At 36.1% G+C, this 19,559-nt stretch overlaps 1 pseudogene; it reads right to left on the bottom strand.

Annotated features, from left to right (window-relative positions):
• Nucleotides 1-12,364: 12,364 nt before the first annotated feature.
• On the bottom strand, nucleotides 12,365-12,991 carry LOC149140572 (polyadenylate-binding protein 2 pseudogene; annotated as a pseudogene).
• Between the last annotated feature and the right edge of the window lie 6,568 nt (nucleotides 12,992-19,559).

Below are 19,559 nucleotides of genomic sequence, written 5' to 3'. Positions count from 1 at the left end.
GAAAGGTGGCTTTCACAAACTTCCCCAAAGTACACCCGTTGCACTGATCTGACTGCACAAGTGTGCCTTTAGGAAGCCCTGTAGTGATCTGCTGCAGTATCTTCAAGGCTCCATGGTGAAGGTGACCCAATCTCCTATGCCACAACTCGCCATCATCCCGGCTCACCAATCCTTCTGCCTTTCCCGCCATTGCTGCACATCCATCTACATGCAACTGATAAAGGTTCCTCACTTGAACTCTTATCTTCCGGGTCTCACCAGTTGTCTTGCTGCGCAGGAAAGCCTTTCCCTCGCTGAAAACAACATCATACCCCTTGTCTTCTAACATCGCCACTGAGATGAGATTCTCCTTCAATCCTGGAACATGCATGACTTCCTTCAATACAAAGGGTTTACCAGACTACCTCTGAAAGGAAATGGTACCGATACCGGTCGCACTGTATCTACCATCATCGCCCATCTCGATGTGCACTCCAAGATCTTTGTCCTCCAGATCAAAGAACAAATCTCTATCTCCCGTCATGTGAAAAGACGCACCACTGTCCAAGAACCACACCGATCCCATCACAATTGAAACCAAGCATGCGATCAATGAAAAATCAAGCTCAAACTGTGAGGCTAGAGCCTCTCCTGCTGAAGATCCAGCACCCTGCTTGTTCTTCTTCTTCTGCGGACAATTAGTGGAATAGTGTCCGTGCAAGTGACAGTGAAAACACTTCACCTTGGACATATCCTGCTTCTTACCTTTCACACCAGACTGAGAAGCTTTCTTGCTCTTCCCTTTCTTTTCTTTGGCAGCCAAAGCACAATTCTCTTCATCAGCTCCCTTTGATGAAGATCCGTCCCTGGTACTCCGCCTGATCTCCTCCTGCACAAGATCTGACCATAGTCTTTCCCATCCTGGCAATTTCTCTCGACCATTGACAGAGTCCTGATAGGAATGCCAACTCTTCGGAAGACCAAGAAGAGCCAAGCTCACCAAGTCCTCATCATCGACAGTAACCCCCACACTTCCCAGGTCATCTCGACACTGAGTGAACTTCGTGAGATACTTGGGTATACTGTCACCCTTCTCGCATTTGATGTTTCTGAGTTTATCTTTGAGCGCCAACTTCCTCTGATCGCTCTTGCTTTGGAATAATTCTGTTACTGATTTCCACATCAAATATGGAGTAGCCTTTCCATGGAGGCTAGACACAATGTGATCCTTCACACCCTCTAACAGAATCCTTCGACATTTTGTGGTCTTCTTTTGCCAAGCATCAGCTTGAGTAGCATCAGTAGGCTTTGGGACATCCGTCTCTATGAACTCCTTCAGCCCGTTATCATCCAATACTGCCTCCATCCTGTCCTTCCATGCAATATAGTTTGGGCTGCCCTCAAGAGCATACTCCAATTGCAATCCGTTGAAAGAAATTGCTGCGTTGTCACCAAGAAAACACTGCTGCAAATTCGAATTCCACCAGCAACCAACTCAACCGCCTCGGATCTAAGATTCGTGAGAACACAATATTTCTCGTACAGAGATTGACTGTATGGGCATTCACCGGATATCTCACCTTCCAAAGGAAGGATGAATCCAGAGGCTACCTAGCCCGATTACAGACTCTGCCTGAAGAAATAGAATGTAAACACTTCCTGAATAGTAGATCTGATGATCAACAACTCCGATACCATGTAGAAACTTTTTCTACAATTATCTAGCTCGCTCCGATACCATGTAGAAACTTTTTCTACAAACCATCTAGCTCTAATACCATGTAGAAATTTTGAATAATTTAACACATATTCAACAGAGATTATCCTGATCATGTACCATTGCGGGTTACATACACAATACATAACCTCCTCTACGTTGATCATCAATATAGCAGCATCAATAACAATAAAACATCAAGAGCATTCAAACATTAACACAGTATGTAACCCGGGGAAAGCATCTCACTAAAAACCCCACACTATCTGTATATTAATGATTGAGACCATGTAACATTACAAAGTACAATTCTTATCACAAGCAATCCAGTACTAGCTCCACCTGTTACACATAATACAACTAAGAGCTGATCTCCAAATCTATTCCACTGCTTGCCTGCCTCCACTGCTCAATACCTGCTCAAGAATGAATGAGAATGATTTACCAAACTCGTATTTCACCTCCAAAGAATCACTCACACTGTGTAAGACGTGAGCAGAGGCTATAATACTAGGCAAATACATGAGCAAACTCATTGGCACAATCAATCCCTTGATTGTGCAAGATCTGATGCACAACTATAGTCACAACTGATAGCAATCTGATTCTCTAACACCTATCCCTGCTGAACTGAACATGCACTGACATGAAATTGAGTTAACTGATGTATTCTATAGTTGTATTATGAGTTAATAATTAGTTTAACAACTCATCATTAGTCTATTTGCAGTTAGACTAACTACAACTAGTTTAACCAAGTCAAACTAAACACAACTCCATCAACTCCACAATCAACTCCACCAAACTCAACTGATTGAGTTCTAACTAAAGTCATGCATGCAACAACTCAACTGACTCATAAGAAAAGTGTACTTCCTTCTGACATCTTCATGGGCCACATCTGTAGCTCAAACTGAAGTGCTCCAAGAGAATAAGATCAAGTTTATAGTCCAAATATTATTATGAGACAATAATATTTGACTTTTCTATTTTTGACAGCCAGTCTAAAAATAGACTTTGATCACTCATACTGTGATCACCCACACTGTGGTCACCCACACTATGGTCATCCACACTATGATCACTCATACTGTGATCACCCATACTGTGATCATCCACACTGTGATCAAAAATAGAACTTGCGCCATAATTTGCCTGCGGGCCCACTTAGTGAAGGCGACTCTTTTCACTAAGCTCCATCATCTTGTTGCAATCTCAACAAGGAAGGCCTACTTGGATCCCAATGCCAACTTGGGCCTCCAACACCCTCAATGTCTCAGAGCTCCCACTGAGATTTACTCCGAACTACGACCATCTCCATAGTCTAGCCCACTCCACCGGGTACCAACTCATAATCTCTCACCATCCAACCCTAAGAGAGGGATCAAATGCACAAACTCTAGCACATAGAACAAGCCTAACACACTGATGTTACATCTTGTGCAACTCTGACCGTCTCATCCCACTACCCAGGTCAACACATGAGATCTAACTATGTAGCTATGTCTCTCTCTCCAATGGGAAAAGGAGACCCAACAGTTCTGCTAACCTGGTCATCCCCTTTGGTATGTCTAGACAACTCCGTCTCTCTCAATCCAATGCATAAGGATGGGATGATAACGGTTTAGATCCTGTCAGTGTGCCTCTAAAGTGAACTGTGCTCAAATCCCAACATGCGGTCTCTATGTTGCCCCTCATCATTGGCTAGCCCAAAGGATCATTGCACATCCTACTCCATCATGGGCTCCACATGAGCCTCCAACTGCTCCTCCCTAAACAACCCAACATGCAAGACATGCTCATCAGTTAGTTGTAGGTGACTATCGTCCGACAACTGTGTCATAGATCTGGATGCCTTTACATCTATTGGCTCCTCATCAACAGTGGGGATGTTTCCCGACAGCTCATGAAAGGATGGTCCTATGGGTGTATGCTCTACTTTCTCCCCCAAGGTGTCAACTGGTTCTATCAAAAAGGCCTCCAACAACAGTGACTCTTGTGCCACACTAGGTATACCAATGTAATCCTCACACTCCCGCGTGTCCTCTACCTCATGTTCAATCTCCTCCTTAGGCCCTTAATGTCTGAGACTAGATATACACTAGCAAAATAATCTCCTTGACTCATCCTTTAACTGTCTCTGGCCTACCTGCTCCTTTCCAGGAGATTTGGTGCCCTGATTCTGTCGACATTCCCCACATAGTGTGGATGGTTGTACTCCCACGGCTTATGCACCTCTAGTGTCTATGTTGTAAGGACAAGGATGGATCTGGACTAACACCTTCCTCAACTGAGCCAACCTCTCATCACTCTAGTGGATTCCAACCCAAAATCCCTGCATATTGAATCTCCCTTGAGCCATGGGTAGTGTACAATGAAACTCATCAATGTGCATACATGCCCATTGGGGGATATTTATTGAGAAAAAAATGACATAATATATTAGGGGATATATAGGGGGTAGAGGGTTTTTGTATTGGTAGGTATAAAAAATGGATCCAAAAGTTAATGAAAAAATATAAAGGGGTATTTAAAATGTTAATGAAAAAATGGATACCTACAATATGTAGTGAAAGTAGGGGTTTTTAAATAGGAATTTAAGTGATAAACCAATTAAACAAATAGTGCAACAACGGAAATTAAAAACATTTAGCAACCAACTATGAAACATTGTAATATTAGAACTACTGAGCCATATATTATGAAATATGAGAGCATGAATACAATATATAAATGGAGTAGTGCACTTGAACTTGTCTCAAGGACAAGCTGGACCAAACCCAGGTGGTAGAATAGCTGGAAAGATGATTGTTCAATAGTTGCTCTAGTATGCTCTGTGTTGTCTCAGTAAACCGTTGATCTGCTAACTTCGGCCTACTGGAAAGTGCCCAAAAACTACCCAAAAAATACTACCTTTTTAGCCTTAGACTCCCTGGACAAAACCCAGAAGGGAATTTCTCTAATTTTGACTTTGGATTTTCAGCCTCTTGGGAGCTGCTCTCTGACTACTGCTGCCAAATTAAATTTGCAGGAAACAGCTTGCAAATCCACCTGGAAACACCCCTCAAATGTTGCTTTCCCATATACTATTTGATCCCTTGCTTCCCGGATGATCCTTGGCCCTGATGGCTGCTCAATTAAACCCCACGAATTTGTTGTTGGAGGCCATCGCGCAGATTCTCTGCCCATAAATGTATACTGCTGCGTGTACTAGCTGGCTAGCTGCAAAACACTGATAAAATACCCTCAGTCCTCCACCTTCCTTGCTCCCGAAAACTCCCAACAAGTGAGGGCCCTCTTGGCTGGCTAAATCAACTTCTGCATATTTCTAGCTGCCCAGAAAACACACAGTCCCTTCCTCTGCATAGTTGGATGAGCTGTGAATCACTGTTGGAAACTTCTACAATCTCTGTCGAACAACCTCCCTAGGGCGGGCACAGATGGCCCCTGAAAGTACAGGTTGAATCTTCGTTGCGAAAGACTCGTGGCTAAACAGTGGGTAGACTCGCTAAGCAGCAGATCATACAAAAGTGAGTTTGTTTGTCAAATATTCAGAATGAAAACAAAATGAGAGCTGGTTTCTTTTTATAACTCCTTGGGCCCCCTTAGCCTCATGTGGGCCCCTCTATCCACCCATTCGATTTTCCCTCCAAGCATATCGAATGGCTAATTCGAACTCCAATGTGGGTGGCCCCCTTCAAGAATACATAGAAGAATATACATAATAAACGATATAACTATATTGTATTCATGCAAAATACAAACATTGAAATTCTATATGTATTCTTCATTCTTTCAAAATTTCGATCTATGTATTCTTCATTATTACAGCATAATTATATTATTCATTATGTGTATTTATTATGCATTCTTCATTATTATAGTATAGTGATATTTTAGAAAAGTGTGGTTCTATATTATATTTTTTTACAACGCTAGAATTTTCCTAGGGGCCAACCCACACGTTGGATGGAAGAACCAAATCTCAATCTAAGTATTCTTCATTATTACAATATATCTATTTTTAGAAAAGTATAGTTCTATATTTTTTTTCAACATTATATTGTGCCTAGATTGGGGCCAACCCACATGTTGGATAGAAGAACCAAATTCCAATTTATGTCTTCTTCATTATCATAGTATATTTATGTTTCAAAGAAGTTAGGTTCTACATATTTTTTTCAATAATATATTGTGCCAAAGTTGGGGCTAACCAATATGCTGGATGGAAGAACAATTTTCCCAACAACAAGATGTTGTTACGAGGAATACGTGAGACTTAATCGATCCTGGATGCCTCTTGGGGCAATGTAACCCCCCACAACTAGCTCCCACTCTCAACCCCTACCCATGAGATAAGAACTTGAGACATGATAGGGACTAAACCCCATAAAAACCAACTAATTTACACCTCATGGATTCAAAATTTGGCTCTACATATTCTTCTCGATATTTGTTTTAGGATTTTCCATTGTGAATAACTTAGTCAAATGGATTGTTATTGTGTCTAGGTTTAGTTATATTGAAGGAATAAGTGATTGATTTATAGTCTTCCGCATGAAAATGATGAAGAAGGTCACATGCATACTTATATGGATGAAGATAAATTCCTTTCTTTGTTTGCAATACTTGGAAGCCAAGGAAATACTATAAATAACCTAAGTATAACATTTATAAAAAAATAGTAGTTGAAGTAGCAAGGTCTAGCATGGCGGGGATCTGCATTTATTGAGTGACCTTGGCATGCATTTCTCTAAGGGTGACTTCCTCTTCTCCAATTTCATGTAGCCTTTTCTTCATCACATCCAAATCTCTCACTAATGTCAATTTCAATGTCTTATGGTTCATACTCTGGAATTTCCCTACCATACACTTCATGCTCCTCGTCCATTATTAGCTCATCTCCTAGTGTTTGGTAACATTATGGTGTTTAAGTATTTCTACCATATGGAAATGGGTATATATATTTTTGATGAACATCATTGATGGAAGTATATGTTTTCCAAGGCCAATGTGGATGGATGGAAATTCATTAGACTAAATGTTGTTAAGCAAGTTGAAAGGTCATGTACCTTGTGATTATGGACCTTGGGGTGGTGTTTGTTGGTCTGGATCTCCTTTGAGCGACCCTTTCGAGAAATCGCTAGGGTAGACAGTGGGAAATTTCTGAGGAAGTCTCCCATAGTTGAACTGCTAATAACTCCCTCGAGGCCCTGCCTCCACTAAACATGGTGTCCCCAAATGCTCGATAATGTCCTCATCCTTCCTAGGTGAGTTGCTTCCATTGGTACACCTACTATCCCTGTCCATAAGTCTCCCTAGAGTGAAAGCTCCAAGAGCCTGTTGCACCACATTATGTGTCACTGCATACCACCAAGTACCTCCTCACTCCATGAAATGCCACTATATGCTGCAACCTATCCATGTACACCACTAGATACCCCCAACTACGGCTATTCCATTATGCTTCGATTTTCCCTCCAAGCATATCAAATGGCTAATTTGAACTCCAATGTGTGTGGCCCCCACATTCCAATAGCAGCTAAATAAAGTCGATTTGGCCCCTAAGTCCCTAAGTCGAAAATATGGGGCCCTCTTCCTTAGTAAAAAATGTGCAAAATTGTGTAGCAGCACCCTGTTACTAATGTGTTTGAGAAGGTACATGACACATAACCATTTTCCGCCAATATTATATCACAACCACCCATGTTGATGGCATGTAGATGGGTTTTTAATAGTCTCCCATCTAGAGTTTGGCACTTTTAACATCTACTGCCACATTTTGTCATATCTCTATTAATGATCATGATTAGAAAGTTCTACATCGGGTGTACAAAATAGTGAATTTGTTCTACCACTCTCTTGCGAATGAAATTGTGAATGCTACCACTATTAACTAGGACTGTAACTTTCTATGCTTTATGTAGCTCATTAGTAAAAGGGTTTATGGAGTTGAAATGACTAAGGATGAGTGTTAGTGTCCTTATCTTGTAATGTCAATGTTTCTTCACTAGTTATGTATTAAATCAAGTTTTGATTGGTCTTATCAATTTGGAACAATTTATGTTCTTTACACACATGACCTAAAACATATTTTTCATCACAATGATAGAAAATTTCATGTCTTTGGTATTTTTCTAATTATGTTCGAGACAACCTTTGTACTTTTAAGAGATGAGTAAGAGTTCTTCTTGGTGAATTTCCTTGGGAAGAATGGGTGTGGAGTTCTCCTTAGTGACTTAGATTTCCCTATACAGGTGGCTTATTAGCTATACAACAAGCACCATAATGATAGATAGGCATCCACTAAGCTTCCCACTAACCACACAGGCATAGACACACAATCTAGTGGACTCAAACACAAAACATAGGGAACAACACCCAAAATTTCACATGAATTTCACAGAGAGCATTGCTCAACGGTTTTCTCTATGACTTCCTCTGCTTCCATATCTCATGCTCCATAGTTCCACATTATTCGTGCTAGTCTCAAACACTCTAAAAAACAACAAGCAAACCAACCAAGATGTAGAATAACCTCACAGAATACTCTAATATGTGTAAATATACTTTCATCTTCATCCATTCATTTTCAAAAAAGGTGCAATCTCTCTTGGTTCTCAATCTGCTTTCTGCTCTTGAAGCAGACTATGTTCCCCTCCACCATTTATTCCACCATCTTCAACGCTTCTTTTCTTTCTTTAAGATTCATCATCTACTCATCCATTCCTCTATCATCAAGGGGAGATGGGCGTCATCCCATGCCCCTCACCTCTATGTCAAATCTCATAATTATTGTCAAGTGGTGGTGGCTCAATCAGGTCAGAACAACTCCAATAATAACTCCAGGAAATTTCATGAATTTTCAAACAAGCAAGCTCCATATTCCCTCAAAACTATGGATTTTTGGTGTCCTCTCCTCAGTCCATCCATTTAAGTTTGCATTTAATTCTTGAGTTTATAGTCTAGCCGCTTTAGCCAGTCATGACTCTTACATTAGTAGTACACAACTATTTATACAAAATATAGGGGTAACGAAAAAAAATTGTTGCAATGTTCAAGTACTCAAGGGGTCTTGGTCATAAGACAAATAATCAAGTAGAGATATATGGTCTCTAGCAGGGACTTGTTAGCCAAATAACATAAAGTCAACACATTTATTGTTATGGGAGATTCTCACCTAATCCTACATCATCTCATCAAAGGCTCCCTCGTAAAGGAGAAATATATGAAAAACATCATGAAAGGAATCAAGAAAATTGTGGAATATCTCCCATCCAAAGCATATTTCCATGTCTATATAGAATTCAATAGAGAAGTAAACAAGTATGCTAATGAGGGGCATAAATTAAAGATAGGTGAGTTAAAGATTAGTGGCTAAATCAAGCCTAATATAATTCCCTAATGGAAGATTAAGTCTATTTCAAAAATTCCTTGGTAGTGTTCTGTGTTGTAAATTTGTGTTTTGATGGGGCAGTATTGTAAGCTATTCAACTATAAGGCCCCTCTTTTATTGCTTAAATATATTCTCCTCAAGAAAATTTTGTATTTCTATAAGAAAGGAGCAAACAATTAGAATTTTTTTATGAATTTGTTGCAAACCAAACACATAATTATATAATACAAATACTTTTTTCTGATTAAAATTTTTTTTCCATACGATGAGAATCCAATATTTCAAGGGAGCATGCCAAAATCCCTTGAATGGTGTGCACACGCCCCTCTTTAATGAGACTAATGTAGAGTTTTTTTAAATTCATCATGACTTATCCCAACATGCATAGCCATTTTCCCCCAATTATTATTATTATTAGTATCCATTTTTAAGGTCACAGCCAAGCCAAACACCAAATTTGCGTATGAGACCCCCTTGTTTGTGGGACAATGGACCCACCTCCGTGCAGCGATTTAACTGCTAAGTCTACGAAGGCATACATACTCTACCCCCCTCTAGTTTTGAACCTGTGACCTCTTAGGAGGAAACACATGCTCTTAACCATTATATCACAACCACCCATGTCGATGGCATATAGATTGGTTTTGAGATAGAAATCTCCCATCTAGAGTTTGACATTTTGACATCTACCTCTATTAGATATCATGATTTGAAAGTTCTACTTTGGGTGTATAAAATAATGGTTTTCTTTTACCACTCTCTTATGAATGAAATTGTAAGTACTACCACTATTAACTAGGACTAACTTTTCAATGCTTGATGTAACTCATGAGTTTCAAGGTTTGTGGAGTTGAAATTTTTGCGGATGAGTGTTAGTGTTTCCATCTTGTAATCCCAATTTTTCTTCGTTATTTATGTCTTCTATCGAGGGTTGATTTGTCTTACCAATTTGAAAGAATTTATGTTCATTACACCTATGACTTGGAGCATATTTTTCATCACAATTATAGCAAAGTCCATGTCTTTGATATTTTTGCATTTATGTTGGAGACAACCTTTGTATTTTTAAGGGACAACTACTTGGTGAATTACCGTTGGGAGAGTGGGTGTGGTGAATGAATTCTAGTGTTTTTTAGCATTAATCACCATCTCCGCATCTAGGACCCTCACAATTGCTCCTAACCATATAACAAGACATTACAAATTCACTTATTATTGAATCTCCTTCTTGACGCCACTAATGAAGCATTCTTTATAGAAGGAATCAGTTTTAAGTTCTTTGTATGCATGGTTATTTCTCAAATGATGCTCTAAAGTTGATTATTGAGTGAATATGGTGTAAAGTGATAAGTTTCCCTAAAGAATGAGTCTCTTTGTTGAAGTCTACATAACAATTTTAACAAACTAACTTTAGGAAAGGTAGCCGAAATATATGTTTGTCATTCCCACCATTTACATCATTTTGGATCTAAATATAAAACCCCCATCGTAATTTTCATCATATCATTAGTAATACATTCAAGGGAGAAGCAATCTTGGTGTGGCTCAATGTGTTGTCGACCCCTATGTTGTTATTCTAGTATTCCTTGAGCTAGACTGTTTGACAACTTCTCATTCAACCCCCTATAAAACTTCTCAATTTCCTTTTGAATATTATCCTCCAGATTAATGATTTTCCAAGTTGGTTAGTATTTATGAAGTAAATAGGGCTTTCATGTTATCCGATGAAGTATGAGGATGTTTACAGTTATTCTCCTTCATGGGTGAGCTACCTCTCAAGTGAATCCATACATATTCTAGCCCCACATGATTGTGTACTTTCCCCCTATCCACCTTTATTCCATCATAGGTCTTTCTTGTAATATCCTTTTATTAGTAATTGAAGCTCTCTTTTTTAATGTGGAAAGTGATGTTCTTATCAAGCCCTTACAAGATCCAACTATCCCTACAACTTGAATTTAAATGTTCACGAGCATGGGAATGCCTCTCACATCTACAAAATAGATTATATGTATCTATCACATTTATCTTGTTTATCTTGTTAGTGGTCTCCATTGCTCTTCCCAGACAACCCCCCACCCTCCTCTCTCTTCCCCCCTACTTTTCTACAATCAAGCACTTGGGTAAGAAAAACATGATGTTTTTTGGCTACATAAATGATTCAAACCTCACACATCACGGGGCAACTAGAATCACCTCAATTTCACTCCCCTATGACATTCAGGTGACCATACTTAGAAACATCACCATTTCATGTATAACTTTCAATTAATAAATCAAGTTCATAATTCAAATCAAAGTTTAATCCACATTTAAAGATACTAGTTCAAAACTAGTAAATACTTTTGTGATCAACCACACTCAAACTAGAAATTCAAAATAATACATATAAAAAACAACCTTAGTACTTTATGGTTTAAAGCCCATAAATATTGATGTTAGACATCAACCATATTCAATTTTACCAAGTTAAAAAATTAAATAAACAAGCTTACTGCTTACTACTTTATAATTTTAATCATATAAATACTTCTTTAAAACATCTATCAAACTCAATCTATCCATTCAAAAAATTACATATACAAAATAATCTTATAATTACCTTATTTCAAGTACTAAAATTTAACTATTCAAAACATTAATTACACAAAACAACCTTACTATTACACATTAAAAAAAACCATACTACATTTGGGTTCACCAGATTTTGTAAATCCTTTTCTATAAAACATCAACCATGATAATATCTACTAAATTTAAAGAATTACATATACAACACGTCAACCATAATCAAATCTACCTATTTAAAAAAATACATATACAACATTTCATCATTTTCTCATTGTTCACATATACCTATTCAAGGAATTACATATACTACACTACCTCATTGTTCACATACCGTGAATACTTCTGCAAAACATTTAATCTACCCATTCAAAAAAAATGTACATATAAACTAGAATTTTGATTTTAAAAACTTCAAATATTTGAATCCTCCTGTCTCCTCAAACATTACAAACGAATGCATTAGAGTAACACTGTTTACTACATACCAATCAAATTTCCAATCCTGTCTCCTCAAACATTAGCATTACAGTGTAGACCACTCTCAATCTCTACCAAATGAAATCAAAAGTGAATGCATTCCCTAAATCTCTTACCAGAGAATCCAAAAGAGAATCCAGTCACAACAATGCAAACCAAATTATGTCCTCACAGACCAAGAAAAATGCAAGCAAAATCAATCAAAACTGCTTTGATGACTTCCATTAATAATAATAAGGCCGATAGCGTATGGGGCGCCTGTATCTTGGCATCTTCCCATACCCATACCCATAAAGTGGAGGGGGAGCGTAATAATAAGGCCGAGCATAGGGATTGAACCTTCGACCTCGATAACGGTGCTGCCCCATTCCTGGAACATTTGTCCTTTTCGCTGTAATCTTCAGCTGGCGATTATGAAGTTCAGAATTATTCAGACGAAGTGCATTTTGAACAGAGACAGCGTCCAGAAATTCAACATAAGCAAACCCTTTTGGCTGACCAAACTTGTCAGTTTTAATAGTAACCCTGTTAACTGTCCCGCATGACTGAAAATGACGCTGCACTTCCTCTGGAGTGCAGGAGTAATCAACATTTCCAACAAAAATAGAACGCGAATCCGCTTCTTCTCTGCTCGCTTGATCCGCGACCCCTGAAGTAGCAGGGTCTGGCACGGCGGGGATCTGCATTTCTTGAGCGATCTTGGCCTGCATTTCTCTCAGGGCGGCTGCCTCTTCTTCAATTTCCTGTAGCCTTTTGCTCATCACATCCAACTCTTTCTCATTAATGCCCATTTCGGTGTCTTCTGGTTCATACTCTGGAATTTCCCCGCCATACACTTCTTGCTCCTCCATTGCTGGTATGTCTCGGGTAACTTTGTCGTGTGCAGGTCTTTCTACAATATGGAGATGAGTTTATATGGTTTTAATGAACACCATTAATGGAAGTATTTGCTTGCCACGGTAACTTTGTCGTGTGCATGTCTTTTTACAATATGAGATGAGTTTATATAGTTTTAATGGAAGTATTTGTTTGCCACGGCCGACGTGCATGGATGGAAATGATTTGTCAATGTGGACTTCTGCTATAATGGATGCTATAATGGATGTTATCTCTTTTATCACATTACTCCAATAAATTATCTATTCACCACATATATATATATAAAAGAGCGTGTATTTTAATATAGAGTAAAATATCCAAACTAGTAACTTGGAATATCAATTTGATAACTAAATGAAAAAAATCTAAAATGAATACATAAAATAAAGAAATGAAGACTTCCTCTTTTAAAATATCAAAATGAATTAAATTAATAACCAAAATAAAAAAGCAATAAAAGACATTGATAACCAAATAAAAAAAATATCTAAAATAAATACATAAAATAAAGAAATGTCGACTTTTACCCTTTTAAAATATCAAAATGAATTAAATTAATAACCAAAATAATAAAGCAATAAAAGACATTTACAAAGTAATAAACATCTCTAAAAAATCACACACCTAAATTAAATTAAATATTAGGTGACTCAATGAAAATGATCCAACAAACTTAAAAGATGACATACCTAATATCATATATATATATATATATATATATATATATAAGATGCTACCCCCTGCTTAGGGGGCTAACGCTGCAACTCTAAAACATATCCATAGAGTGAGGAATGCTTGGTACTAGTGCTTTAAAATATTAAAGTACTAAATTGATAATGTGAAAAGGCAATAAAAGACCTTGATGAAGTGATAAATATGCTTAAAAGATCACATGTAAGTTAAGGGTGAGGGGATTCCATGAGAATAATCTAGTTTTTCAACAAGTTAAAACTGAACATAACATAAAAATTAATTACATTTTTATATTTATGGTAGTTAGATATATGTTAATACTAAATTATTAGTTTAGATTCAGATGGGATTACCAAGTTTTAGAAGGATCAAATCTCTTTTCACTCTAAAAAAAGTTTGCATCTCAAGAGATTTAGTCTCTCTCGGAGTCTAGAAAATAAGTAGTTAAATGGATCTAGGTTAGTTTAATTATTAATTACAATTATAACTATTAATTTTGTATTTTGTATTTTATTTTATTTTTTTGTAATTTGACCAAGTTAAAATGTTTTATTAATAACTATTGTTATTAATTTCTTTATTTTATTTTATTTTATTTTGATAGAGTCAAAATGTTTACAGCGCATTATAACATTTCTACATACTGGGTTGGAGAGAGCCCCTCTAGGAAATTGTTTTTAACATTTTATTATTTTTTAATTGAGCCCACATGTAAATGTTTACAAGCATTTACACCACAACATCTACCCTAGCTTCTTACTCTTAGATTTAATTTTAAAAATGTTACAAAATAAAATGAAATTAAAACAATAAAACATGATATTGGCCCATGGTATTGTAATAAACCCCATTTACAAGTTAATAATATCCATTGTTGAGAATCTTGTTATATTGTATGTTTATTATAAGCATTAAGTTTTAATTTTAAAAATTCTATAAATTAAATTAAAATAAAATATTTATAAAATTTGTTGATTTTGAAATGAGTTATGGTTTTTGGGTATAGGGTATTGATAATGAAATGAGTTATGGTTTTTGGGTATATGTTGACATTTATTATATTACTTTTTTTTATTTAGTTTAATTTTTTTTCAAGTTTTTTTACTAGTCAAAATGTTAAATGTTACATAATAACATCTCTCTTGGCATAAAAATGTTATAAAATTAAATTAAAATAAGATATTTATAAAATTTGTTGATATTGAAATGAGTTATGGTTTTTAGGTATGTGGTATTGGTAAGCCATGGCATTGGCTCATGGTAATGCAAGAAAGCCTTAATAATCATGGTTATATTGTAAATATTAAATTTTTATGTGCTTATTAATTAAATTTAAATATGGTTTTGGAATTATTATTTTAATTTCTATGGTAAAATGTATGTTAGTTTATAACTATTATTTATATGTTATATTTTAATGTGATATGTATACTAAGATTTTCTTTTGTTTAATCTTAATTTTTTTAATAAAAATAAAATTACAATATAAAAAAATTAAATTTAAAAAATATCTACATCTAAAGCCTACACATCTACTCTATACTGAGAGCACCTCTTGATGCAATAAAATTTATATTATGTTTTTTAGACATGGAATTATATTATTAAAGAGGATTATATTTCTAGAAAAAATGGTTTTATAGGTTTTTTTAATGCTATGTTTAGGTAGGGACTAATGTTTCCACTCTAAAATGGATTCATAGAGTGAGGAAATGTCTTGTACTAGGACTTTAATATATCAAAGTGAACTAAATTGATTATTAAAATCAAACGGAAATAAAGAACATTGAGGAAGTGATAATCAAAATAAAAAGGCAATAAAAAAAACATTGATGAAGTGATAGACATCCCGAAAAGATCATACACCTAAGTTAAGTGTTAGGGGAGTCACTAAAAATGATCCAACAAAAAGATATTAATGTCATAATTATTCAACAAGTTAAAAATAAAGATAACATAAAAATTGCCCACATCATCACATTTATGGTGGTTAGATATATGTTAATATTAAATTTTAATTTATGTATTTTTATTACGAAAGGTAATTATATTTATGGAAAGTTTGGTTATATATGTGTGTGTGTTATGCTATGGTTAGGCAGGGGCTAATTCATATGTTGGATGGAAGAATGATTTGCTTTTAGAACGAAACATCTTTACTCCCTAAGTCTTAAGTTCATATCTCATGGGGAGAAGCTAAGGGTGCGACTCAGTTGTGGGTATTACATTGACCCAAGGGGCATCCAAGCTTGATCGAGTCTCACACAATCTTCGTGACAACATCCAATTATTGTGAAAATCATTCTTACATCCAACATTTGGGTTGGCCCCAACCTAGGCACAATCTAGTGTTGAAAAAAAAAATAGAACCATTTTTTTCTAAATATAAAGTACACTATAATAATGAAGAATACATAGAAGAATATACATAATAAACGATATAACTATATTGTATTCATGAAGAATACAAAGATTGAAATTCTATATGTCTTCTTCATTCTTTCAAAATTTCGATCTATGTATTCTTCATTATTACAGTACAATTATATTATTCATTATGTGTATTTATTATGCATTCTTCATTATTATAGTATAGCGATATTTTAGAAAAGTGTGGTTCTATATTATCTTTTTCTACAACGCTATATTTTTCCTAGGGGCCAACCCACACGTTGGATGGAAGAACCAAATCTCAATCTAAGTATTCTTCATTATTACAATATCTCTATATTTTACAAAAGTATGGTTCTATATTTTTTTCAACATCAGATTGTGCCTAGATTAGGGCTAACCCACATGTTGGATAGAAGAACCAAATTCCAATTTATGTCTTCTTCATTATCATAGTATATTTATGTTTCAAAAAAGTTAGGTTCTACATAATTTTTTCAATAATAGATTGTGCTAAAGTTGGGGCTAACCAACATGTTGGATGAAAGAACAATTTTCCCAACAACGGGATGTTGTCACCAGGAATATGTGAGACTTAATTGAGCCTAGATGCCTCTTGGGGCAATGTAACCCCCCACAATTAGCTCTCGCCCTCAACCCCTATTGTTATAGACATATTTGGGCACAACAACCCCAAACTTATATGTCGATAAACTAGGGCTCATCAACCCGTAAAAGAGTTGTTTCATACCTTGAAGAAACATAGTCATCTGAATACATCATTCCCCAAAAGTTCGAACTGAGAAACCATCCAGAAATGGCTTAAATTAAACCATACTGACTGCTCCACTGGCAACGTGCGATGCATACTGAGTGGTACACTGCCAAGGTGCGATGCATACTGATTAGGCCTTCTATAGGGTGCGATGGGTGAGGATGGACAAATGGCCAAGATAGTTTGCTAGGTGGTTGCTCATGGAATCTTATAGAAACTTCTCTTATTCCACTTTCCTCTCTGAATTCGCCTAAGGATGAATAAGGGATCTAAGAAATCTCCAAATGGAACCAACTATAACAAGTGGAATGACACTAATCAAACACCATGGATGCCTCACACCCTTGCACACATCTATAAATGGATCTCCAATTCAAGAGATATGGGGGCTAGAATATTGTGAATTGCAAGGAAGTGCTGATAGTTTGTAATTGAGGAAAGAGCATTGTATTGTTGGAGTGATGTTGCTATTTCATGAGGTGATGAAGGATTGAAGTTGGGAGGATGATGCTAGATCAGACAACTGGGTTGTAATTCTCCCTTCTATTAATAAAGTTCTTCAATTTTTCTTCCATATGATTGTGCAATTGTGAATGTTATCATTTGTGAATGCTATCATTTTTTTATTATATATCTGATTCTATTATGTTTATGTTGTAATAGATCACGATGCTTTGACGATTCTTTGTTGTTGTACTTCTGCAGGTACTCTCCAAGCATGTTAAGTACGGGGAGGAGTCGCAAGCTCTGTCAAAGGGGAGAGAAAGCAAGCAAGGGATTAATCGGAAGTTCCAGGTTGGTTCCATTATCTTTCTCTTATCTGTTACACATAGAAGAAATTGTTGAATTGCTTTAAACTATTGTTTCTAGGGTGGCTGCCAAACCTAGAGGGCTAGCATTCTTTAGGAATACTAGTTTTCCCAGAAACATCTACCCACAAGATAAGAACCTAAGACATGATAGGGACTAAACCCCATAAAAACCAACTATTTCCTGGATTCAAAATTTGGCTCTACATATTCTTCTTGATATTTGTTTTAGGATTTTCCATTGTGAATAACTTAGTCCAATGGATTGTTATTGTGTCTAGGTTTAGTTATTCTAAAGGAATAAGTGATTGGTTTACAATCTTCCGCATGAAAATGATGAAGAAGGTCACATGCATACTTATATGGATGAAGATAAATTCCTTTCTTGGTTTGCAATACTTGGAAGCCAAGGAAACACTATAAATAACCTAAGTATAACATTTAAAAAAAATTAGTAGTTGAAGTAGCAGGGTCTAGCATGGTGGGATCTGCATTTATTGAGTGACCTTGGCATGCATTTCTCTAAGGGTGACTTCCTCTTCTCCAATTTCTTATGGCCTTTTCTTCATCACATCCAAATCTCTCACTAATTTCCATTTTGATGTCTTATGATTCATACTCTGGAATTTCCCTGCCATACATTTCATGCTCCTCCTCCATTATTAGCTTGTCTCCTACCGTTTGGTAAGATTATGGTGCTTAAGTATTTCTACCATATGGAAACATATATATATATTTTTGATGAACATCATTGATGGAAGTATCTATTTCCCAAGGTCAACATGGATGGATGGAAAATCATTAGACATAAATGTTGTTAAGCAAGTTGAAAGGTCATGTACCTTATGATTATGGACCTTGGGTTTGTTGAAAATAGCAACAAGAAATGCTAAATATAGAAATGCTAAAAATAGCATTGCTATAAATACCATTTCGGGATACATTCCAATTTTAATTAGTCCCTAAATTAAAATTGTGAATTAAAATTTGAATTTGAGCTTAGCAGTTGTTTGTAAAATAATTAATTAATTCATATTGAATTAATTAGTTAGAGAAAATCAAACATGAAGTCTATGTGAATACATGCAAAAATTATCCCTTTGATTGAGGAAGTTATCCCTTAATTAATGAGATCAGGATGAGTTGTATTTTGAGTTGCAATTAAATAGCTCAGTTAACTGAGTTAAGTCCAGTTCGATTAGTTCCAATAGTTTGTGGAACTGATTGTGAGTTCAGTTAGTCAATGTATGCATGTATGCAACTAGTGTACTTCAGATAACTGAATATTCTCTCATAAATAACTCATGCATGTTAGTTCAGACAAAGACCCAGTTGAGATCAAAGGATGGGAAAATGTACTATCAGTTGTAGGAATATTCCCATGAGGATATCTCTTGCATGCAGAAGGAACTATTTCCTTGAGGATTGTGCAATTATTTCTGAGGTTGGTGAGCAATGTGTGAAGTGATTACACACAGGTGGTAGCTTGAGAACCCATGAGAAACTACGCAAGGAAATAGGAGGCTTGGAGGACTGAAGGAAGGCATATGTTGTCTATTCTGTCTATGAGCAACAGTGAGGGATTGTACTAAGAGCTGGATAGCTTGAGAGCTAAAGCTTTGTGTAATCCTGAGATATTTCCACTTGTATGATAATACAGAGATCGAGGTTTTTAGCTGAGGCTTTCCCTAGAGTATTCTTCTGTGTTCATGTGTGATTGATTTCTTCTTCATCTATTATATGTGTTATATTTGATCTTGTTCAAAATCGATTAAGCTTATGCAAGTTTGTTTGTTGAAGCAGATCTAGTATTTTTCTTTAGTATATTACATTATCGGGTGATCTACAGTGAGAATTTCTACATGGTATTGG

The sequence above is a fragment of the Pinus tabuliformis genome, chromosome X (assembly GCF_031772625.1).
Source record: "Pinus tabuliformis cultivar Carrire ecotype Pingquan chromosome X, CPIR1, whole genome shotgun sequence".
Classification (NCBI taxonomy): domain Eukaryota; kingdom Viridiplantae; phylum Streptophyta; class Pinopsida; order Pinales; family Pinaceae; genus Pinus; species Pinus tabuliformis.
Note: the sequence above shows the minus strand (reverse complement) of the source record. Positions and strands in the feature narration are given on the sequence as shown.